Source organism: Pieris napi, chromosome 15 (assembly GCF_905475465.1).
Source record: "Pieris napi chromosome 15, ilPieNapi1.2, whole genome shotgun sequence".
Taxonomy (NCBI): Eukaryota; Metazoa; Arthropoda; class Insecta; order Lepidoptera; family Pieridae; genus Pieris; species Pieris napi.
In genome coordinates, this window is record NC_062248.1 from 5,206,871 (window position 1) to 5,233,486 (window position 26,616).

Consider the following 26,616-nt stretch of genomic DNA (forward strand, 5'->3'; position numbering starts at 1 on the left):
TATCGTGACTGAGCAAACATTTCAACGCATCGATAGAGAATCGATTATTAATTAACTGCAACTTTGTGTTAAATGAGGTAAAATTTGTTTTTTTGTTCATAAACATAATATAAGCCGCAAATTGTTAATGAGTGTTTTGTACATAATCTAAGAAATATCAAATTATTAAAAATAATTGGGGATTAATTTTCGGTAAATTCACTCGTTATGTATGGAAAAATTTATTTAATCCGATTTAATAGTAAAAAATAACTCACACAGATATTTAACTTGTAAGTTATAACATAGTATTATTATTGGGTTCCCCAATAAATAAACGATATGACTCTGTGATGAAATGGAGATCAGTCTACCTAGTTAATAAAGCACGGTGCTCATAAGCGAGAAGTCGATTCCCGGCGATGTTATTATCGGCTAGGAAGACACAGAGTGTTGATCAGGATCAGTGTGTACCCCAATAAATAACTCGCTATTCCGAGTTATGTTGGGCCAAGGGGAATTTACGGCACACTTCAGTATGATGTAGAAAATTATTATATCAAAGCGTCTTAAATTAAAAGAACGTATCGTTTTTTATAGGATAGGTGGGATATTAACACTCATTTTTAATAGGCGGCCCTTTGAGGAAGGAGTATGCTCTCTTTTTAAACAATTGACGGTCCTATCTCCCAGGGAAGACCTCCATGATTCGATTCCACAGTTCGCTACTTAGTTTAAACGTAAATAACGTATGTCACAGTCGTTAAGTATTTAATGGCTGTGCTAAAAGTTTTTAATTACTCTCAAAATAAAGCTGAAGTGAAACACAAATAAGTATCATCGCAGTGAACCGTTGGTTGGGAAAATAAACCTTGTCTGCGGTTAAATACTATATCGATTGCAAAACTCGCCAGTTTTGAGTTCTGCCATACAATACTTTTATAAAGTAAATAATAGAACGAATCCTGTAACGCCTGATTGCTGTATCTTGAATACCAATAAAATAAAGTAAAATATGTTACGTATTTATTGAAGGTGAATTTGACAGTCGTTCGCTTAGGGTAAACGAGCGCTAAGTGTGAGTCGTGTATGTCAAATCGTGTACAGTACTATTAAATATAAAAGTATCCAAACAGATTAACAGTAATATCTTCCGGATTTCAATAAAAATAATAATTGGAGGAGTTAAATGTTGAATTAAATACACTAAGTAACTACAATATTTTTAGTTTATGAATTGCATTTGAATTGTTTTTATGTTATACTGTATACTAGGTTAATTATAATATGCTTAAAATGTATTGATAACCAATAAAGAGGTAAGCATGTATCTGGTTATCACACGTGTTTGTCACCTAGACATTCTTTTGACCAATCACAAACCGAAAGGCACGTTCGTTTCCTCTTACGTTTAACATTATTTTAGTCACTGTAAGTAAACAAAAATGGTTTACTACAAAAAATCGTAACACATATAAAACACAGAAATGGTACTTAATTCTACGTTCAATCCCCGTCTTGCGTAAATTCAAAGAGAGAATTTGTGAAAATGTCCTATAAAATATTTGATAATGTTTCGAAGCTCGTTCGTACCCCTGACGGGCTGTCGTGTGATTTTCCCAATAAATTTTACATTTCGATTCGCTCCTCAATTTCCTTTACCTAAACGTACGGATGTCGTTCTGTTGAAATGATGTTATCCTCATTCACCGAAATATTTAAAATTGTCTCACCTAGTAACAGACTTTTATTTTATTTTGGTAGCCAACTATAAAGAGTTTCATATATGATCTTTAGACATATACCCCTTGACAATAAAGTTGTATCATGGGCCTCTGAATTATCTAATACATATTTTTTTTCACGTTAGACAATAAAATATATCAATTTAACAAACAATACGAAACAGCTGATCTTAAACCGCAATCTTAGCTGTCAATTCGTTCCAAGGTTGTTTAATTTTAATATTTCAACGCTGAATTCGGTTTATTGATAAAAAATATTTTAAAATGTACTACAGGTAAACATTAAATAACAATATTTATTATTTCTATTGATTGGTCCTGTATTGCTTAGATAATTCTATGTAGTAGTTAAATTATATACGGGTCCTATTAGTTTAGTTTTTGAAACTCTTTTCCAACGACCAAGTCCTTTCTTCCTCGTAAGTTATAGTAGGTAAGTAACATAAACAGATACATTTTAATCATAATAAATGGGCATCCAAAGTATACGTAAAGGACAGCATAACGAAATAAAAATAGTTTAGGTCTATCAGTGAAATCGCCTTAAGTATATTAAAATGTGATTACAGTTTGTAACACTGAAATAAACAGTAACTTTCTATCACTTTCGTTAAGTAATAGTTATAGCGTGATCGAGTCGTTTTCATTATTTTACGCTATAATTAGGCGATCACGGGCACACAAAAGTCGTGTAATAGATCGCTATTGTGTCCAATTTTCTAATATTGCCGAGATTTGAGAGTATTTCGCTTCGATACTTATCAATCGTTTCTGCAAATGATAATAGTAAAATAGGAAATAATGAGACTTTTCACAGTTTAACATAGAATGTTCATAAATTATATAATAAGATTTAGGCCAATATTCGAATACTAACAAGATAGTCAATCAGAATGTTAAATATTGATAAGTTTCATACAAATAAATGTTCTTTTAAGGTTTTATTACATTATCAGTCATATAGTAATTGCAAAGGTATCTTGGGCGTTTGGGTATCGACATAATTTTACACCAGCCACCATTTTGTAAACTTCAAGCCTTGAAGCTTATTTATTGTACATATAGGTATTAAACTCATAAACTTTTTTTGTTGTGCTGTTTCCTGATAATAAATAAATAATATTTAGTTTTGCTGTAGTAGCCACAGTCTGGCGGATGAGTAATAAGAACAAAAAGTAGAACGGCGTATAAACGTGCTATTTATAAATGTGTTGCATTTAAGTGTAAATTGTTATTGTAATTTGTAATAGTGCTGTTTGCGTATATTCGCGCCGCGCTCCCTAACAGTGCAAAAACCGCAGCTTTGTTGTTAGTTTCAACAAATCGCTGCGGCAAACATCGTTTAGTTTTGTTTTTCCATTCATATATTTATAACATTGTTCCATTTCTGTTTACGTGTCTATTGTCTATGTGTCTTAAGAGAAATGATTTTTCTTTAATAAACATTACTCGCTTTGTATGTAAATTTGGATAGATAATTAAAAATATCACTTTAAACTTACATTATTTTAGCATTAAGAAACTATGTTTCTAGTGTAGTTGGAGCTTGGTTACTCAAATTCTCTCGGTGACCACAATTGCTTAAAATTACTGTGTACTCGTTTAGTTCATTATAACAACGCGTTCTGAAGACGGGCCAAAAAATAATTAGTAAGAAAACCTTCCTTGTAAGGATAAATTCTTACTATTGTAGTTTACTCTAAAACACAGGTAAGTTTGGTAAACATTCACGTTTCAAATAAATTCTAATAAATCGTTGGTTAATGGAAAAGAACGTCTTTTAATACTTGGATCCTAAGATGAATAGACAGCAATAGATAAAACTTTTCTTGTCACAGATAAACTTTTCTTTACTAAACTATTCTTAAATATATATAAGTTAATAAAGACTTACAGCATTCAAGTATTTATTCCGATTAGAAGATTATAAAGCCAAACTTAGTAACAAGATTTTACTTTTTCACTCACTGCAATTAGCTATCATAATATAAAATACAACATGCAAAGAAATCCCCTTGTGAATAATAAAGACCCTATTCTGAGTTGAACGGAGGTCACGTTCCTACCACTTGGGTGGCAGTTCGATGCCCGGGTAACTCAACTTTCAAGTTTAACCTACTTAACGCAGTTCCAATAATAGAAGGAATAGGAATAAATACTCCTACTCCTATACAATGCACATCAGTGTAACGCTAATATAACTGAACAGATGTCGATAAATTTAGGTACGAAGAGAGGTTTACTTTATTCTAAATGTACGCCATACTTTTTTATTAATAAATGATTGTATGTTTTAATTTAGCTCGCGCTGGCATTAATACTCTTATTAATTGTGTTATGTTATTTAGAAGTTTCATAATAAATCGTTCTTAAAATATTGCACTACGGTCACATATGCTTTTAAGTAGTTTAAAATTTTCGCAAGAGTTAAATTCAACTCTTAAGGGAAAACAAATTTGAAAAAAAAATTACTTCATAACAATATACATATACCTATGCTCTCAGCTTATATAGCGTTATGGCTTGCGAAAATATCAGATAGTTATTTGATTCACTTATATATACATTATAACAATAACTTAGAGTTATGTAATTTTCATTAAATACAATAAAAGGGTTATAACCTCAAACCCATTGCAAAATTCACTTTTCACAAATACAGCGATTCTCATGCAATTTATGTCAGCGGTTTTGATCGAAGTGCTTCGTGACATAAAAGAAAAAAAAAACAGTAATTAACAAGACGCGGGGAAGGGATCGCACGTTCAATTGTTTATTTTTCACCGGATGTTTCTATTCCGTTGAAACAGGTTTTATATGTTTATTCAATATTTCTTCCAATGCTTACGGGCTGTCATCGTCGTTTGCTTATAAAATGTCGGATTGGAAACATTATAGTCCAAATAAATCAACTAAATACACATTTATTTACAAATGATAATTAATTGTTATTATATTGTTTAATTTAAAATCTCGTTACGTGGTGCTTACTTCTAGCAAAATTATACTTTTGCACTTGTGGTCATAATAAAATGGCTCTCCAGTAACTTAAATCATAAAACACCTGATCAATTTGCTTGCTACATTTTACATATATTATATTATTTGCCCATTATCATAATGGTTATAAAAAGTAAAGAAAACCGAGCAATCTAAGCGTCATTACAACACTTGCGCTGTCCTCCACCTGAATACAAATGGGTTCGAAGCATTTCCTTTTCACTCAGACAAGATTAGTAACTTTAAATGGATTCGACAGCTTGCAACCTCACTGTCACAGGAAGCTTTCTAAAGAAATCCGAAGGAATCGTTTGTGATACGTGATTCCGCATTGATATTTTGCAAACATGAAACTTCATTTTGCTACGATAAACTTCGAATATCTGTAGGAAATTTTTGGAAACAGTGAATGAATTAGACGGAGTTGCTTGATTTACTTAAGAACTTATTTTACTGCATGTACCATGCTACTTTAATATATATATATATATATTTTTTTTAGTTTACTTTTTATAATAAATTTTATGGTTTTTTTAACGTCAATTTCAGCTAGTTTATAAATTAAGTACGTTAATTATCCGTTATTCGGGGCGCTTTAATTTAAAAAAAGAATTTCGAACCAACTAGTCACAACTGGATTTTTCCTACTTACATTTACGAATGACAAGGCTGAATGTGACTAAGTTAAGAGATATATGCGCGAATGTTTTACAAAGTGTGGACAAGTTACGTGCCGAGAGTTATAACTAATTAAAACCTTAATTGAGGCTTATGTGCGTACGAAACTTCACGTCTCCTGACCTTCGTAAAAGACCTTCCCTTTACCGGTTTTATCTCGAATGTTGCCTCTTATCGGGACTATATAGTAAGAAACCAGAGCGGATCGCTAGTCATTGCTCTTTTTGCGGCAACTGCTTTGTGAAACAAGATGCTCGATGTTTTTATAAGAAGCTTGAAAGACGATACTATTTTTATACAATTGACGTGTTTATCGAAAGACCTTGCATGAATTAAGCTATAGTAGTATTAAGTTATAGATTTTAATAATAATACTTGTGTTTCAGGCTCCTGATATAGTTAAAAAAAATAGAAAAATTAAGTACAATTTAAATTTATGAATGAATCTATTGAAATATTAATTTATGATAACGTTTTATACTGATTTTATGATTGGTTAATTTCGTTCTTTTGGGTTCTTCTACTTGTCTACAGATTACCGATAATCCTATTTTTTCACTAGCACTGAGGAAGTTTACTATAAATTAATACAATTATTATTTTTTGAACACGCGATGTGACTAGCATTCAACTTTTATTATAATAATATTTATTGTTTTTCTAATGGATGCTAAGAACAAATTAACGTGGATGAAATTTATGGTTGATCTTCGCATCTCATTTTGTAGTATTGTCCATAATATTTATTACCTTGTTTCTGGTTGAATAAAAGCATAATTTGATGGTGTTATACAGTTAGACCATACAACAGTCACGACTTCGCTTAGTTCACTTTCTCTTGCACGATCGTTCTATATACCCTTAAGGGAATTGTCACAATCTAACTTTCAACTTGCATTAAAGTTTCTTATTAAACATTGATAAATGGCTAAAACAGTATTCTACTAGGAAAAAAATATAGCACAAACTTATTAACTATGTACTTACTAATAGCCCCCGCGTACTTTGTTACGCCTTTATATTTTTTTTACTTAGCCTACCATTTCATACTTGATATTTTGATACCCCATAGAAACTTTTCGCTTTTTCGGAATGATGCCTAGGTATTTGGCGTAGGATTTAAGTTTGTTTCTGTATATTTCCAACGTATAACCTTCATCAGAGTTCAAGGAATAAATTAATAAAAATAATCCAATTGGTCCAGCCGAGTTTTGCATTTTTATTTATATAGATTTCATATCTTTTTAAATTTTAATTGGACGACTTCAAAATGCACTAAAACGAATTTAATTATATATTTTATTTTTATAGATTGGTCTTGTATTAATTTCGAAGGGAATTAAATGTATTAAACTATTTATAGGATATGAAGAATATATTAGGTTATTTCGCAAACCAAAAATCAATGAGTATGTAATGAAATGACTACAATCGTCGAGACTCAAGACAAGACAGTGACTCGAACCAGATAGGTCAACAGATGGCAAAGTATGAATATTAATATTGAACATCCAAAAATATTGAATTGATTATCTCGAACCCTTTGTTTTTTTGAAGTCTGTTAACAATACGTCTTATTTGTATCTTATTGGAAATAATTTGACAGAAATAGACAAATGAACGTCTACAACTTTAATTAAACGAGATAAATTATTCTGATCAAGCTTTTATAAGACAATTGAAAAATACTTCCTAAAATATAATTATTCTTAGTAAGCTGTCGTCGCAAATAGATTATAAGGATTGTTATGTTATTTCAAATGTATACTCGTAGTTACCCGTGGAAATGTCTATAGCGTGTCATAAGCACTGTCAAGTATTAGCTTATCTCTAGGCAAATAGAGTTAAAGGTTATTAAACTGTAACGTGAGAACCTGACACTCGATTGTATTATATTGAGTAATGTTGCTGTATTCAATAAAGTTTTTTCTAATCTTTGCGCAAACGACTGCGTAAGTGTCGCATATTGCATCAAGATATAATTGACCGTAATTCACAAACTTTAATTCGATTTCTAAAACTTAAGAAATATTTAAATCGACAAATAACGAAGTGACCTTATTAAGGTATTGTAATCTTAGCGCGCACCAACTTGAAATGGCAAGAATATGTAGATGAAGTTCTCGAGATAAAAAAAAAGTAAAACAATGGTTTTGATATCTAACCTCTGCACTTTCATTCATAATAATAAATTATTGCACCCGTTTGACTAAAGTATTCATCACTCATGTATATTTAAAAGAATGGGCTGAGACAGAGATCGTTTTTATGAAGGCTTAGTATTGAAGAAGGTCAAGTTATTGCAAGCAAGTATTCGCATACTAAAGAGGACAAAGTAAGAAATAAATAAAAACACAATGGCTTACAATTAATGGTTGTTTTGAACTGATAAATTACTGAAGTTGAAAGGATAGTCTCAGGTTTTCTGGGTTTGTTTTTACAAATCCAATATATCACTCGGTGACGAAGGTCTGATTTTATATCGATAGAACTCTTTACTTTTATTTAAAGTTTGGTTAACATGCTTTTCTTAGGGACTTAATTAGACTTAAGAAATCATTCCGTGGTGGCATTTATCGAGAAAAGCTACATAACAATTTATTTTAAACTACAAAGGTACATACGTCATTTAAAATTATTGTACAAGAACAAATTAAATGCGGGTACGCGGGTGAAACTGTCAATTATTACCTAATTTGAAATTGTTCCTAACATTTAGTTAGTCTATAATAATTTGTCTATGAATTAGTTATAGAATAGACATTTTAAGTTTTTTTAATTAATTTTTGTATCATAAAGTTAGGTCAAGTTGGCTACTAGCAAGTACTATTAAAACAGCAGTGCATGAAACAAGTCATGCGTGCATACTTTGAGGTCATGCCCTTAGCCTCCCACCACCCTTGTAATTATAAACTGACTTAACCGAGATCGTATTTTCCGTATCAAATACAATTGTAAACTATTAATTACCACAACGTTTTATTTTAATCCACACTTATAGTAGTTTCGTGTGATTAGGACAAAAAATATGCTATTTCATGTCTTGATAATTTAACCATAAAGAATAGCGTATATATTGAAAAAAGAGACTGACTCGTATCAGACAGTTAAAATTGTTACTTTTTAAATAGATAGCCATTCTAGCCAGAATAGGCAGCCCTTTTGACTTCACTCCAGCTTCTGAATCTGAAATCGTGCTTCGTTGCCAGGTCTGTTTTCGGGGATTCCAGAACATTCATTATTTTTATTATCAAAAATTTTAAAAGTAAATATTAAATACAGTCAAAACCGTTTACGACGACATCGTTCAGAACAACATACCGATTATATTGGCCAAAATCAAAGTTCCCGGCTGAATTCTATTGCATTAGGTTCTTAATAACATCGTCATGGGCTGTTACGACTATCGAATTTTACAACCAAATATGAGTATTGAGTAGTCCCTTCGATGTCGTTATAACAAATTTTATTCTCTATTATGAGACGCGAATTCATTATAAGATTGCAAAAATAGTCGATAAATTTAATTTAATTATTATCTAATAAGTTATACGTTTAAAATTCGCGTAAGAATATTCTCCCCTGAGGCAATTATAACTGTAACATGTACATTATGCTTTAGGTACTTTTCAGACTAGTTTTGCGAGTCAAGGTAAATATAAACACGATTTTGACATTTTAGGTTCACATGGAGTAACAAAGACAGTTCGTGATTCAAATATCTTGACTATATTGTTGATTATCCAAAAAGGTCTTAAGAATTGTAACGTTAGTAAAGTTATTACAATGTGTCTATTTTAATAAAGTACATATTACAGTTATTTCACTTATACGTTCACGTCAAAGTTTGTTCAAAGCTTTATGAACCACTTAAGCAAGGTACTAAAATTTTAACTTACCTAAAGGTATGTATTTCTTTTCCCTCAAATAATTTATGAGCCAAAGTTTTTAGTTCAGATTTTATGATACGAGACTACAATAATCGTAAAAGAAAGCTCCCCGTCAAACTGCGAAAACTGTCCGCACGGCGATAAAGGAAAATGCATTACTTCCAAAACGAATAGAGCCCGTTTTCTTAAAGGGCCCTTTCGAATAACGGATCGGGTCATTAATGTCCTACTCAGGAGAGTTCCAATTTCAAAAAGTTCATTTTCTACTTTGTTATATTCCAAGACAAAGGTGATGTCTGCGGTTTCGTATACGTAAATTAGAATATTAGTTCGCAATGATATTGTTATTATCCGTAACTTACAGATGTTTACGGTCAAGCGTGGTCTTACATGTATACAAATTCGACCAGCTATCGGACCTGTATTATCTTTTTAGTTGTTGCAGATACAAGGGTTCAATTTTGGTATTAGATTAGATTTCAGTTCGACCAACTGAATATATCCTAGTTTTTTTATATAGTGAAGTTGTGTAGAGAGCATAATCTGGTAAGCCGCGACGCGCCGTATTGTTGCTAATGGACTATTTTAAAATCAATTGCCGATTTAATTACCGAAAGAATATTTGCATTAAAATTCTCTACAAAAAATTCATGTTTTAAAACTTTTATTTTATTCTAGATGTCGTGTATTTACCATATTGAGTTTTGATTTAGCAAACCTTTAAATATTTACTGATTTTGAACGTATGATATATTTCTAAATGTCATAAGAAAAACAAAACAGTTTTTAGTCGATTAATTGTATAAATTAACCGGATACAAGAGTTCCCATTACCGAACGTTCCCAATTTGCTACAAAACGAACCCTCGCAAAATTTTGTGTAATTGATGTTATATCTTTTATTCTCCGTGAGGGCCTTTGTGCAACACGTTTTTAGGCATGTATTCAGTCAGCAGGCCGCAATGCAGAGTAACGCTCATTAGTGGAAGAGGGTTGAGTTCAGAGCAATATAAAGCCTATTTGCTTTGTGCGTCTAATCATGCTAGAAAATTCTTTCCACGCATACATGCAACAATTACGAATAAAAGTTGCATCAATAATTTGTTATAATAATGTACACGATTTATTATTTTAAAATCATTCCATTTCTCTAGTCTGTGTATATAGATAATGGTGACGTCTAGAATTTGATAATATGATTGTCATCTGTCACAATTAATAAAATATGAGTTATATAATTCAAAAGCGCGGCATCCAAAATTAAAGAAGCCAAATGATGATCGCCAATCTTCGAAAGGAGCACTATAAGAAGAGGAAGCGTATATTATTTTTAAGTCGTCTTATATTATTATCACATAATACATTTATATACTCTGTGTACTTGTGTGGCTTGTATCTGTGTCATTTTTATGTTTCATATAAAATATCTATTAATTTAATCTCCTTTAGTCCTATTGAAAACTAAGCTCTTTTACACAAAACCATTCCTTGCATGTTAAATATTTACCAGGCATTTATTTCGTAGTGTTGACCTCTTATAAATGTGTGCTTTCGTAGATCGTGTCATACATATTTACACGTCTATCACCGTACATAATAAAAGTATCCGCCGTAATGTGCGCTCCTTTCCTGGGTCTTAGAGATTTTCCTTCCTCTATCCCACTCGAGCTTTGGGTTGTCAGTAATACTTTATTACTCATATTAAATAAAACCTCTTTATCGGATATCAACGCGAATTTAATACGTATATTACACGTTGCTTTCTTTTTAGCAAACCAGTAAAATACTGTTTACATAATAACGTTATCTATCTATTTTGCTAGGTTTATTTTCGTTACAGAAGTTTTATTTTAATGTGTAGTACTCGAAAATTAAAAAGCTGAAATTCAATGCAGCCTACGCCTCGCGTTACTCCCAAAAAGTTAAATCGATATTATCATTTGGTTTATGGGAGTTCTATACATTCAGATAGTTGTTATGCTACTGGTGCACTCGAAATTTCGATAAAAATAATTTAACAAATAAACGTGTTGTTTGTATTGATTCTTTTTGTGAGACTTTCATATCTAATAACGTTATATATATTCTGTTTGAACAACTAGATAAAGTTCTTTTGTTGTTTTCATGTAGAAATTTACTCCTTACGTAGATATCAATAGTTTATTTTAATACACGTAATAGATAAACTTATTATCTATCTATCTAATTTATATTTGTAATAAAAACTACAGTTGCATACGCATATTTTACTCCTATCTATCTAAGGATACACAAATGGTGAGGTCAATATTAAATCACGTTCAGTGGCAGTGCATAGGGAAATTAATATTAATCAATAAAATAAAATTATAGCAATTTTAAATATATACTAATATAAAAACTAGGTAAGCTTAGTTACGAATACGTGTACTACACTTTCTAAAATATGTAATTTGTTATACAAAACTATGGTTAAACTAGATTAAAATTGACACTATTATTAGAATTAACTCCATACACATCTGGCTCATATATATATCTTAAATATGTTATATATATTATGCTATTCATTCGATACCACGTTGACAGCCCTACAAGCAGAAGGGTTCAACGTGACAAGATTATATGATAAAGTATACGAGAATTGGAAACCTAGAATTTGTTTCTTATTTATTTTATGTTTTTGACGTGGAATACTTAATTAGAAAAGTAAGTTTTGTCTAGGGGATGCTTAATAATCCAAAACTGCCAATCGTTTTTTATTTATAACTAGTATGAATAAAAAATCGTGAGAGAATGGTACGTTTATATAAATCAAAAATCAATAAAATAGTAGTTTATTTAGTGTACAACTTTTTTTCAAAATTTCTAAGCAATTAACAATTATAAAAACAAACTTAATCTCCCCTCACGTTTATATTGTTAGGAACATTACTATATGGGTCATGTGTTGTAATGTTAATATAAACATAATTATTTACGTTGAATATTAAACAGGTTGTTGTATGTAAATCTGTATTCAATTCATATTAGATTTACTGTTAGCCGATTAGTACTAGTCGGGCCTGGTTTACATCAAGAAAGTCAGTGGACCATGTTGATAGTTCTACTGTAATAATAGTAATGCTAATAATCTGCTCTAAGATTACACTTAATACATCTTCAGTAACATTTAACACACTTTCGAGTAACATATAGGCTAAGGCTTAAATACCAGTCTAGTACTAGTTTATGTAAAAAAATCGACATTTCTAAGACGGGAGACTTATTCGCACTTACAGAAGCCTTAGATTTTTTTTAAATGTTTTCCTTTTGTAGGCTTATCGAACACATCAACCACCACTCAAATTGTGAATTTGCTTCTAAAATTAATGTTAATTAAACATAAAGTTACATAAAGAGCTTATCAGTTTTAATAATATTATTAATGTGTACCGTTGTCTCGCTTTAACAGTTGTTGCACCAAACGTTGGTATAGGGATAGTTAGGACTTTATAATCGGCATCTTTATAAGGCAAAGAGAAAGTCGCAGGAGTAAAATGTTATAAGCAGTAAGTGACCTTAGCTTGCGTGCGACCGCAGCTCTTCCGCGCAAAACTGATTTACGGTCCCTTGAAAACGCGGGTCATTGACCGACCCTTCAGGGTACACGTGCTCGCAGTATTATGTCAATGTATCGTTACACAATACTGAGCCCTGATAACGTAACCAGGGGAAATGTTTGGCTTCCGCTTTGTGTTTTAACGTCTGTATTACATTAAATTACCTCGGTTTACTATGGGACAGTTTGGCAAATTAGATCTAAGACATTCTCAATATTAATTGAAAACTACAATGCTGCCAACATTCGATAAGTTTTAAACGAAATGTTTAATGAATTTAACGCGTCACGGGAGAAAGCACGGCTAATGGTGGGACAGTTAAAAAATAAAACAAAATATACACAACAATTTTAAACCTACACCCACCTACAGCACGAAAAATAAAGACAGTTGTTTACCAAATCAGCCATGAAAACATACATTATAATAATATATTTAACTGCGATTCTGGCTTAGTGGTTAACGCACATGCCATGAAACATGGGGCCTGCAAATAGGAAAACGCCCATCGACTGGAATTTATTTAAGAGCTGAGATAAACTGCACAAGCATTATTTAATATAATTTATAATTAAACAGAAGCATACATTATATTGAGATAAGACAGCCATGTGGTCCTCTCAGCCCCGTGTCGAAAGATATTGTTGGCTTCGTGCCATCGTATAATGACATTATTAATATATTGTCTTATCTTATATCCTGTCTAGCGGCTCGAGTAAGAATCATGTGTTTACTTTAAAAAAAACTCTTTCAGATATCTCAGGTTTGGCAGTTAAGATGTTTGGTACCTTAATTTCTATACAGTTTTGCGGATTAAAGATATCGGTTCTGTTACTGCCCACTATACAATTATTATTACCATTAATTATGCCGTTTCACCATTTTGGTTATTTATTTATTACAGAAATACCATTATCCTTATAGACTATATGGCATAGTCTAGATAATGTCGAGAAAAAAAATTCATAAAGTATATAATATTAAACACATAATATACACAATATTACTACTGTGGCGAACAATAATAGCACTCCTCTTTTCCACCGCGTCGGTGATTTTACCGCTATGTGTGACGACACGGGCGCGGTGGGTGGAGCCTTGCAGCCAGTGGCAGCGCGACCAGCGGGCAGTGCGTTGAGAACACCCAGAGGCGATACCCGTGCGCGTTTTTAGAACTATCCCTTAGTAATCATTATTATATACTTTTTGACGTGCAAAAGTTTTTTCTTTGTCTTTCCACTGCGGCCATTTTTAGTCTAGAAACTATTTTTATATGGTGCTCACCTCTCGCGCACCTATAAATTGGTGACCCCGACGTGATTAGTTACGTGATTAGTTGTGTGATTTGACATTTTATTTGTGAAACATGGCTACGGCAGGTAAAGACGAAGTGTGCCGCGTTGGCATAAAAGTTCCGCCATTTTGGCCAAATGAACCTGCACTTTGGTTTTCGCAACTGGAGGGTCAATTTGCGTTGGCCAACATTACCGCAGATGCAACAAAATTCTACCACGTCACCGCGAATTTGGACTATAAATATATTTGTGAGGTGAAAGATGTGGTATCCAAACCACCGTCAGAAGGGAAATATGAAAAAATTAAAACTGAATTAATATCGCGTCTATCAATTTCGCAGCAGCAACGGGTTCGTCAATTACTAACGCACGAGGAATTGGGCGACCGAAAACCTTCCCAATTTTTACGGCACCTTCAAAGCCTGGCGGATGAAGACGTACCAGAAGAATTCATACGGTCTATCTGGGTGAGCAGGTTACCCGACCATGTTCAGGCAATTATGGCTGCTCAAGGTGACCTACCTCTGGAATCTATAGCCCGGATTGTTGATAAAATTTATGAGATCGCCCCGCAGCTGGATAGGCAAGTTGCCGCGACGTCTCAGGCAGGTACACCGACTTCGAGTATAGATGTGCTAACCCGGCGCATTGACGACCTATCGCGTCAGGTAGCGGCGTTGTCAACAACATCAAGTTCGCGCTCGAGATATCGAGGGCACTCACCACGTTGGCGACATCGGTCTCGGAGCCGCTCTAATGCTGGCCCGGGGCATTGTTGGTTTCATCGACGTTTTGGCACTAAGGCGACGAAGTGTCGCGCACCCTGTTCGTTTCCGCCGGGAAACGAGCGGCGCAGTCAGTGAAGGCGGCGACGCGTGACTGCAATAGTGTGACTGGTGGCCGTGTGTTTGTAACCGATCGTAAGACTAAAATACAATTTTTAATTGACACTGGTTCCGATTTGTGTGTTTATCCAAAAAAATTATTTAATAATAGACGCTTGAATAAAACAGACTATAAACTTTTTGCAGCGAATGGTTCAGTGATAGACACTTTTGGATGGTTTAATTTAATATTAGATTTTGGACTCAGACGAGCTTTTACGTGGCGGTTTGTGATAGCTGATGTAACCAAACCTATTATAGGCATAGATTTTCTGTCGCATTTCAATTTGCTTGTTGATGCTAGGCTTAATCGCTTGATAGACAATGTCACATCGCTTAGTGCTTCAGCTAAACCTGCTTCATTTGCTTTATGCCACATCAAATCTTTTACAGGTACCTCACGTTACCACGAAATTTTGTCACAGTTTCCCGACATCACTCGTCCAGCGGGAGACCTGTCTATGCTCAAGGTTAAGCATAATACGCTGCATCATATCCGTACTACTTCTGGACCTCCAGTCTACAGTCGTCCTCGTCGGTTGGCACCGGATCGACTCCGTATTGCTGTGAGGGAGTTCGAGGATATGGTAAGATCAGGTATTGCTCGCAGATCTGACAGTCCTTGGTCATCGCCATTACACTTAGTTCCGAAGAAAAACAACGAATGGCGACCATGTGGCGATTATCGTGCATTGAATGCACGCACAATACCCGACCGATACCCGGTTCGTCACATAGCTGACTTTGCTCATAACCTTTCTGGATGTTCAGTCTTTAGTAAAATAGACTTAATTAGAGCATACAACCAAATCCCAGTTCACCCGGACGATATTCCGAAGACAGCTATTACAACTCCATTTGGAATGTTTGAGTTTCCATTCATGAGTTTTGGTCTTCGCAATGCTGCTCAAACATTTCAACGCTTTATGGATGAAATACTACGAGATTTGCCTTACTGTTACCCTTACATTGATGACATTTTAGTAGCTTCGCAGAACGAAACTCAACACCTGGACCACCTGCATCAAGTATTCCAGCGCCTCCAGGACTATGGAATAATGATTAATGCATCTAAATGCGTGTTTGGTGAGTCGCAAGTGGAATTCCTCGGATACATCGTTTCCTCTGCAGGTACCAGACCACTTCCACAAAAGGTAGAAGCTATCCAGAATTTTCCTCCACCCAAGACGATCAAGGAGCTTCGGAGATTTCTGGGTATGATTAACTTTTATCGACGATTTATTCCAAGTGCAGCTAAAGTGCAGGCCTCATTGCACGAGCTTCTTTCTGGTCCAGCTGTTAAGCCCAGTACTAATATTACTTGGACTGATGAACTGCAAAAGGCGTTTTTGTCTTGTAAGGCTAGTTTAGCTAAAGCTACTCTTTTAGCGCATCCTGATCCAGCTGCAGAACTGACATTGTGGACGGATGCATCAGACAACGCAATCGGAGCTGTCTTACAGCAGAATATTAATTCTGTATGGCAACCACTCTGTTTCTTCTCGAGGAAATTAAATACCGCTCAAAAGAAGTATAGTCCTTTTGATAGAGAGCTTTTGGCGATTTATGAAGCTGTGAAATATTTTCGGCATATGGTTGAAGCTAAGGATTTTACAATTTTTACCGACCATAAGCCAGTCGTTTCTGCGTTTCAAAAAGCTTCTGAGAACTGCTCACCTCGACAATTTAGATATTTTGATTTTGTGTCGCAGTTCACTACAAACATAAAGCATGTTTCAGGCGATAATAACGTAGTAGCTGACGCTCTATCCAGAGTAGAAACAATAACTAGCGTGATTAATTTAAATACTCTCTCATCAGCACAGATCGTAGACAACGAGCTACAACACTTGTTACGCAGCAATAACTGTTCTTTGGACCTGCAGAAGATAGACATTTCTGGCTCTGGTAAGACAGTTATTTGTGATATGTCATGCTCAACACCAAGACCTTACTTGACTCCTCAATTTCGACGGCAAGCTTTCGACTGCTTGCACGGATTGAGTCATCCGGGGATCAGAGCAAGCGTTAGGCTGGTCTCTGAGAGGTATGTTTGGCCCAACATTAAAAAGGACTGCAGATTATGGACACGGAGCTGCCTGGCTTGTCAACGCTCGAAGGTTATTCGACATACCCGTGCTCCTGTCAGTGATTTTGTTCCTCCATCGGATAGATTCAGCCACGTCCACATCGACCTCATAGGCCCATTACCAATGCGTCACGAATTTAAATATTGCTTAACAGCTATTGATCGTTTCACGCGGTGGCCGGAGGTCATGCCGCTTCAGGACATTAAAGCAGACACTGTGGCCAATGCTTTTGTTTATGGTTGGATCTCAAGGTTCGGTTGTCCTGAGAAGATAACAACTGATAGAGGCAGGCAGTTCGAAGCATATCTCTTTAAGGAATTGTCACGTATAATGGGATTTAATCATTTACAGACCACAGCTTATCACCCGGCTGCGAACGGTATGGTGGAGAGATTTCACCGGCAACTCAAGGCAGCAATCATGTGCCATGCTAACGACGACTGGGTTGAAGCTCTTCCGGTGGTTCTTCTCGGCATTCGGACTGCTTGGAAAGAAGACGTTGGGTCGTCGTCCGCAGAGTTAGTATACGGAGAAACATTGAGACTGCCTGGTATTTTCTTCAACCATTCTCCAAAACAGGTCGTAGACTATTCCGATTTTGTGTCACGACTCAGGAATAAAATGCAAGAACTTAAGCCTACACCGGTAGTTCGCCATGGTGCTACTCCAGTTTTCGTCAGCAAAGATTTAGAGACGGCTTCACATGTCTTTCTTCGCCAAGACGCTGTACGAAAGTCACTGCAAGCACCGTATGTGGGCCCTTGCAAAGTGATAAAGCGAGGAGATAAAACCTTTGTCATTGAATTTAACGGTAAAGTTGTAACTGTTTCAGTGGACAGAGTCAAGCCCGCATTCATACTTTCATCACCAGATCCAGTGTCGAAGCCAGCGGTGGTGGAAGATCGCTGTACTCGGAGCGGGCGTCGTGTTCGGTTCCCGGATTATTTTCGACCGTAACGGTCTCCGGGGGGGCTGATGTGGCGAACAATAATAGCACTCCTCTTTTCCACCGCGTCGGTGATTTTACCGCTATGTGTGACGACACGGGCGCGGTGGGTGGAGCCTTGCAGCCAGTGGCAGCGCGACCAGCGGGCAGTGCGTTGAGAACACCCAGAGGCGATACCCGTGCGCGTTTTTAGAACTATCCCTTAGTAATCATTATTATATACTTTTTGACGTGCAAAAGTTTTTTCTTTGTCTTTCCACTGCGGCCATTTTTAGTCTAGAAACTATTTTTATATGGTGCTCACCTCTCGCGCACCTATACTACTGTAAATTCACACTGCGAACATATAAATATGTATGTCGATAGTGTCGGAGACAGCATGCAGTAGTTTTCATAAAAAAATTAATAGTTCAATTAATAATGATTATTTATGCATAGATCAGTCGGCATTCATTCATTGTCGTAGTCAAAAAAGTTGTAATACCATAAATATATATTCAGCAATAAATATTTTTATTTATTCGAAAATAAGTATTACGTTAATAACGATTTTTCTCTGGCGTATTTTAAAAATTATTTTTGCCAACCATAAATCTAGCAGGTAATTATCCGGCAATTTTTAATGAAGGACAATTAATGTTATAAGCGTATCGGCGCTATAATTAAATTGGATATTAAACCTCATTATACCCCATAATAATTCGTTAAAATGTATGATTTGTAGTCAATAACCTCGGCCATCAAATAGCTGTATTTACCATAAATAATTAATAAACATAAATCATTTAAAATTAAATATTTTTTTGTGGAATTCTTGCGAGTAAAGAGTTACTATAACTTGATTGATTGTACATGAGTATCTGTTACTTATGACGACATCTCACGTTCAATCGCGGTTTGACTATTTCTTTAGGCGTTTCTAAATTAGTAACTCTTTACATACTTGATTTAAAAACATCTGAACAGTAGTCATACATTGTATATATTATCTGCAATCTAAAAATTTAATCGGAACATACAAACATCGTAGTATTTTCCGGCCTTTCAAAGTTTTTGCTCGTCCTTGACATACATTTAAGATCCGGTATGGGATATAATCAAACTGAAATTCAATAAGACGAAGGAAGTAACGTGTTTGGTATGTTTTCTTACATTTTTAAGGCTGTTTATATTACGCTATTTCCATATCTTCAACCCAGTATAATAGTGTGTTAATTATAATTAAATGATCGTTGTTAAGTCTTTGAAAAAAATAATTAGTTCCTTATTTGAATGGGGTTTGTATTATAAAATGCAATAAACCTACTTTTAAAACTTCCCACTAACATGGCTACCTTTTCTAGAAGCCGTATACATTTATCGTATATTCGGTAGTATCAATAACAAATTAGGGTGATAAAGCAATTTACCGAACGTTAATATATCGATGACGTGGACAATATTAGCGAATTGGGTCATATGAGGCTGACGTCATAGCGGTATCGGGCCATTCATAATAATTTTATTTGGCTACTCCATGCCCGTTGACAGATATTGATGATCGGAGCGGTAGACTCATATGTCGCCACAATAAAGCCTAAAGGAAAATGGCCAGTATTGGAGTAAATACGGAAATAATATCTAGCGAGTTATGATATTTGATGCTGAGAATGTTTTTATATCGTTCGATGTTTATTCAATTGTTCTTCATTCGATTGTTATTTAGAAAAATAGTCCCGTCGTTATACTAGAAGACGCTACTGGATTTTTTAGATTTCCTTTTCATGATTTTTTATGTAAGTAAGCGTACTAAGGAGAGTCTTCTGTAGAATTGTTTAAGTTGATCCCTGCCGCCTCGTTTCATCACCGCACGAGCGGTTATAATGGAATCGGCACCCGGTGGAGTTCTTCCCTGGGAGTTCGATCGACGAACCTCCAATTATTTATAAAGAATGGTTACTCATTCAAAGGCTGGCAACGCACCCACTAAAGTGGTGACGGCCCTTTACCAGGCAGGCAAACATAAACTATTTAAAAAAAGGAAATATTTGAATGCTTAAAATACTTTGGCTTTTTCTTATTACTTACTTTATACTAGTATCCAGCGGTGTGCACTTTATAAAAGCAAAAACACAGTGCTTAGTCTTTGGAAACGTGACATAAATATATTTATCCTATTCTGAATAATAACTTATTCTGAACAATATTAACAACGCTAGGTTCTGAATTCAACTAAATATTAAACATAATCACTAACTGTCCTTATAATATTCCTCTTAATAATAATAAATACTAATACATTAGCGCTACAACCCTATATGGGTCCTATCCTTGGCCGCAGATTGCATCCGTTTCTTTGATCATTTTTATTTCTTATAGACAAGTAGGTGATCAGCCGTCTGTGCCTGACATGTCGTAGATTTTGGGCCATTATTTGTAGTGTTAATTGCGCACATAGAAAGAAAATTCCATTGGTGCATAGTCGTGATATCACTATCTAGTCACTAAGTTAATATTGCTCTATAATACTCGTCTAATTTTATGTAATTTTTTAATACATTTTTTTTTAATTTTTAAGAAATCTATATTTACTTTTAATATTTATTTCATTCTTAATAAATTCTGCACTACCTTGCATGTTCACATCCTTTAGAATGACTTGAACAGGTTTTTCAGCGATAAGACCTAACATGATTATTATTTCTTCGAATTGTGTTTCTTGTTATTCTACTTATAATTATGTGTGCTATAAAGTATTGTAAGATATAATAATAAGAATTATTTCATTTATTTTTCTTACTTTTTTTATGCTACATGGTTTCAAAAAACAGAAAATAATTATTTTATACTATTTTAGTGAAGTAATGAAATATTTTTAAAATATATACCTACATATTTATTAAAGTCTCAGCAAAAAATACAAAAAAAGCCTATTCGAAATGGCCACCATTCTCGCGATAAGATTTTTTGCTTCCTTCAACGGTTTCGACGAATTCTGGCTTTAACAGAATTAACAGCCTTTGTAGTGTAACAGCACGCGGCCCCCCCGATCTTTTCTGGTCTTCGACAGACGAAGTATTGTTGTATCTGTTGACAGTACGATATACGAACATTTGGTATGTTTTGAAGTGTCTGGAATATGACAGACAGCTCCATACCCACTTTGTGAAAGGCGATCACTGCAATCCTATTTTCTTTAACACCCCATTCCATATTGTAATTCAATAATAAACACGAAAAATATATGAGATGGCGCAATATCGAAAGAAGTTTTTAAAATAATATACATGTTCCAAATTTAAAATAATTAAAAAGTTGAAAACAAGAAAAGTTTTTATGTAACAGTATTTATGGCTAGACTAGTTATATATTCCAAAGCTAAAGACAGTTTAGTGTTGACGAACAAACATTTAAGTCTAAGTAGGATCATTACAACACCAAGTTTACTCTTGAAAAATGAGATATTTTTTAAGACATTTAAAACCAGGCGTCCGAAGTACCTATTGTAGTGAAGCATAGCACGATATCACCGGAACTCTTGAGAAATACGTCTGGTAGGCAAACGATCGCTAATTACCACTCTTGACACGGCATATTGTGTCGAGTGTAAGCAGCCATGGAATGCGTACAATACTCAAAATCCGCTTATTATGTAGCAGGATTTTTTCTTATCGATCGTTACCAGTCGCCCAATTATTTCGCCGATATTTTTACTACGATTCCATGATACGTTGTCATTAAATATGTCAATGTGACAAAGGCAAAGCCTATTGGGACTAATTGAATTGTTGACATGCTTCATGTTATAATTAACCGTACAAACAAAACTAGATTTTGGTTCGGAAATATTAATTGTTTGATAGAACAAAGTTGGACTCCTTGAACTTTAGAAATTTCTTATTTTTTTATATTTCCTAATTTATTAGTCTTAATTTCAGTTATATTAATCTTATTATTGTTTGTTTCAGATGTCAAAATAATAATTAGAATTCCAGTTAACAGGTTTGAGCTTTTGTTTTCTTATTAATTTATATAATTTTCAATTATCTTATGTTTCTTCTTTCTTTGCACATCTTGGTGTAACTCTTACCGGCACTTACTAAGCACGGGTTGTCTGAAAAAGATCGACCCGTTGCAGTGAGCCCTTGATTTATTACTTTGTTATATGTTTTCTTCAGTACAAAGAAGTGTAAAACATAACCATTCGCTTTTGTCGCTTTGTGTGTCTACGACATAGGAGAGTGATACTTGCTCCTAAATCTCGAGTCTTACCTTTAAATCTTTTAAAATACGCTTTCTTATCTTGCGAACGATGCCGTGCGTGCAATAGTGAGCTTACCATACAAATATTTATCGTACTAATTGTTTCAGAGATTCACGGTAACAATCGGAGATATATCTTTTGAGGGCTATAAAAACTAGGGTTTCATTAATACATTGAACATAAACGCAGAAATTTCTCTTAAATTGTATTATATATAGATATTACGTTTTAAATATACATTTGAAAATGATTATAAAGACTCCTCAAATCCCTGGTTCGTCAATATATTTATCCTTAAGGATCTTGTAGATCCTTGATTTAGGGGAGCACCACCCTGTTTCAGAGAAAAGAAATAAACTGAGATTCTCTTATTTCAGGTCGAGTGGCAATTAAGTAGCTTCCCTATCTTACATGTAGCTCGCATTATTAATTACTTAGTGAGAATAATTGAAAAATCCTACCTGGGAGCAGAATTAAAAAAATACTGACTAATAGAATGTTTCTAATCAAACCAGAAATTTTAGTAGATTTAAAAAAAAACGTAGGATATATTCCATTAGAGTTCGCTGGTATATTTGGCTCCCGGATCAGAATTAAGATAATACAATTTGTTCATTTTGTCCGGTCTGTTTGGTATCAACGTCAGTCCTGAGCAGGTTAGCGAAATAATTCGTATTGGATTTTGTAATCTCGTTTTGAATGTGTATCTAGAATTTTAATTATATTTTTGTGATGATGACCGAGACGCATATGTTAATTAATGTTATACAACTGAGCGGTAAATGGGTATATAATAAGTAAAATAATAAAAAACTAACAATATATACTTTTGAGAGTCGTATAATTTTCATCTATCGCGAGCGCGGACCATTTTTGATATTGATTTAAAGACAAGAGACTCTGACGAAAGTAATTATATTTTAGTTAAACGGTATTAATATGTAATAAAGCTGTCGCGGACATGGTCTAATCTGAAAGTTATGTGTTTGCCGAACATGCTAACATTCAATAATCCATATTTACATAATAAATGCATCGCCAGAACTCCAAGTTTCTAATCTCCGTTTAGTCACTGCGTTGAGGAGATAGTCAGCATAAGTACCTAGATGTACAAGTATGTACAAATATATAGTAGATGGACTACATAATCATCAAAGTCGTTCGATGCCAGAATATTAAGTGTAGGGACACATATATGTGTAGACAGCTGACAAGGTTTCTGTTGTTGTATGTGCCATCGTTCTCCGGTCTGTATGACAGTCGTTACAATAGTGATCGGGGATTAATAAATTTATATTAAGTCACATTTGATGGTAGGGGAGCCCAAGAGGGGATTTCGGGATTTACTAAAGCGCGGCAGATTAATATATAGGGGGATACCTTGTACCCGGTTAAGTACCTCCACAAAATATGAGGCCCATATATAAAGCCGCACGTGAAGGAGACAGGATCAGTTTAGTAAAAAAAAATTGACCATCAGAAATTCCCGAGCGCGTCAGATTAAGGTAGGGTGAGTTAATTACATCCTAAAAAGTGTATATTCCACTAATCTGACAATTTGAGAGTGTCGGAAAAAAAGGGGACGGCAACAAAGTCGTAAAAAAAAAACGTCATCTCGACATTCTCGAGCGTAGCTAATTTTTTTTTTATTTTGAAGGAAATAATTTAAGAATAATGAAAAATATATAATCTGACGATTTCCGCAAGCCGAAATAACAAAAATTCGTCGATAAAGTTAAATGCGTGCAGCTGCGTGATGCCTACATTTCCTTAAACCGATCGGAATCTACTAAACGGCGTTCTAAATATTTCCCTCAAAATTACATTTCCTGTGAATTTGAACCGATTCGGACCGATAGATTTTGAGAAATTTTGAAAAATCTTAAAAAAATAAGAAATATTTTTTTTTAAAGTGGTTTCTTTATCGATCAACTTCAAAAACTAAACCGCCTTTGAGCTTGAAAAACCACGTCGATCGCCACCAAGCTGGTCAAAAGCGGATGATTCGTTCGAGAGATATCGTACACGAAAGAAACCCGAAAAAGTGTTTTTTCGGGATTACTCCGAAATTTGTGGTTCGATCAATTAAAATTGCAAAATTATTTATGAGGATGATAAAACTGCGTCGAATGCCGTCAACCGCGTGAAAATTGCTTGATCCATTCAAAAGTTATTGCGGTTTGAAAATTCCAAAAATAGTGTTCTATGAAACTTCTATCAGACTTTCGAGCTGGGAGAGCTCAAATGCATAGAAATGTTATTTCTTTGAACTCAGTGAGCTCAAAATATCAATTTTAAGCGCCCAGGAATGGAATTAGCGGGAAGTTGCAGGGATGGCCCTTTAGGTGAACCGTTTTTCTATTTTTTTTTTGGCAGATCAGGCGAATCCCTCTAGATAATCGTCAGATTATGAGACGGTACGTTTAGAACATAAAGATGAACCACATATATCTTAATCTGACGCGCTTGAGTATTTCAAAATTGCGATTTTTTCGATGAAAAAACGTCATCTCGACATTCTCGAGCGTAGCTAATTTTTTTTTTATTTTGAAGGAAATAATTTAAGAATAATGAAAAATATATAATCTGACGATTTCCGCAAGCCGAAATAACAAAAATTCGTCGATAAAGTTAAATGCGTGCAGCTGCGTGATGCCTACATTTCCTTAAACCGATCGGAATCTACTAAACGGCGTTCTAAATATTTCCCTCAAAATTACATTTCCTGTGAATTTGAACCGATTCGGACCGATAGATTTTGAGAAATTTTGAAAAATCTTAAAAAAATAAGAAATATTTTTTTTTAAAGTGGTTTCTTTATCGATCAACTTCAAAAACTAAACCGCCTTTGAGCTTGAAAAACCACGTCGATCGCCACCAAGCTGGTCAAAAGCGGATGATTCGTTCGAGAGATATCGTACACGAAAGAAACCCGAAAAAGTGTTTTTTCGGGATTACTCCGAAATTTGTGGTTCGATCAATTAAAATTGCAAAATTATTTATGAGGATGATAAAACTGCGTCGAATGCCGTCAACCGCGTGAAAATTGCTTGATCCATTCAAAAGTTATTGCGGTTTGAAAATTCCAAAAATAGTGTTCTATGAAACTTCTATCAGACTTTCGAGCTGGGAGAGCTCAAATGCATAGAAATGTTATTTCTTTGAACTCAGTGAGCTCAAAATATCAATTTTAAGCGCCCAGGAATGGAATTAGCGGGAAGTTGCAGGGATGGCCCTTTAGGTGAACCGTTTTTCTATTTTTTTTTTGGCAGATCAGGCGAATCCCTCTAGATAATCGTCAGATTATGAGACGGTACGTTTAGAACATAAAGATGAACCACATATATCTTAATCTGACGCGCTTGAGTATTTCAAAATTGCGATTTTTTTTTGCAAATTAAGAAAATGGCTGTGGGTTTGCGTCCCATCGAAATCGTCAGATTAGTGAATGAGAGCTTTTTTTTGGTGCACTTAACACTCCCTTAGAAAATCTGACGCGCTCGATAAAAAATTTTTTTTTTTTAATTTTCAACCCTTAAATACAACCACCCGCATCATGCAAACGATCAGATTAACATACGTACATTATTAAAAATACGTAGGGCATAGATGCTATCAATATCTGACGCGCTCGAGGATGTCCATGCAACAGTTTTTTTTTACATATTTAACTATCTATAGCCGCTTCCCCCACCGATGAAAAGGAATTTATCATATAACATTTTTGTCTTCTTTTTATCTAAGCTTTGCATCCCAATAGGTCTCTACGACGCTCGAGTAAATCCCCATTTAGCATCGTGGGCTCCCCTACCATGACAAGTTATAGCGTATCTAGCGGTTTACCCGCGTTATAGTCTTCCTAAATATATCCCAAAAATATATAAATCTGCCTTATAAATATATAATAATAAAATAAGGTTATTTAAAGTTCCCTTAACAATTTCCTATTTATCATATTAAAAACAAATAAAATAAAATAAACCTATGTTAACATATAAAAATGCGTTGCAACTCAATTTGCCGTTATCATATCGAAAATGTTAGTTTTCTATCTTCAATATGAAATAAGGAAAAACAACATTTCAATGTTTGTCTGGCTGCTATCAGAGCTTCCGCGTCAATAGTCCTTTTCTCTTTTTTGTTAAAATAAACGAGACTGCAACGGGTGCTCTTTCTTTGTTGAGTTTGTTTGATCGTTGTTATTGCCTACTTAGCTAGTAATCAACGTTGCTCGTATATTGTGTAAATAATTTATTTAGTAAATAAATGTTTAAGTGTAAAACAT

The 26,616-nt window shown here is 34.4% G+C and overlaps 1 protein-coding gene across 5 annotated transcripts in view; it reads left to right on the forward strand.

Annotated features, from left to right (window-relative positions):
* LOC125056883 overlaps nt 1-26,616 on the forward strand; it is a 126,055-nt gene that overhangs the window by 12,435 nt on the left and 87,004 nt on the right. For 3 of the 5 annotated variants that reach the window (XM_047660206.1, XM_047660208.1, XM_047660210.1), the window contains exon 2: nt 22,036-22,069. The exons of the other annotated variants lie outside the window; for them this stretch is intronic. The gene's annotated coding sequence lies outside the window, so the exon portion shown is untranslated. The remainder of the gene's footprint in view (nt 1-22,035; nt 22,070-26,616) is intronic. 5 annotated transcript variants of the gene reach the window in all.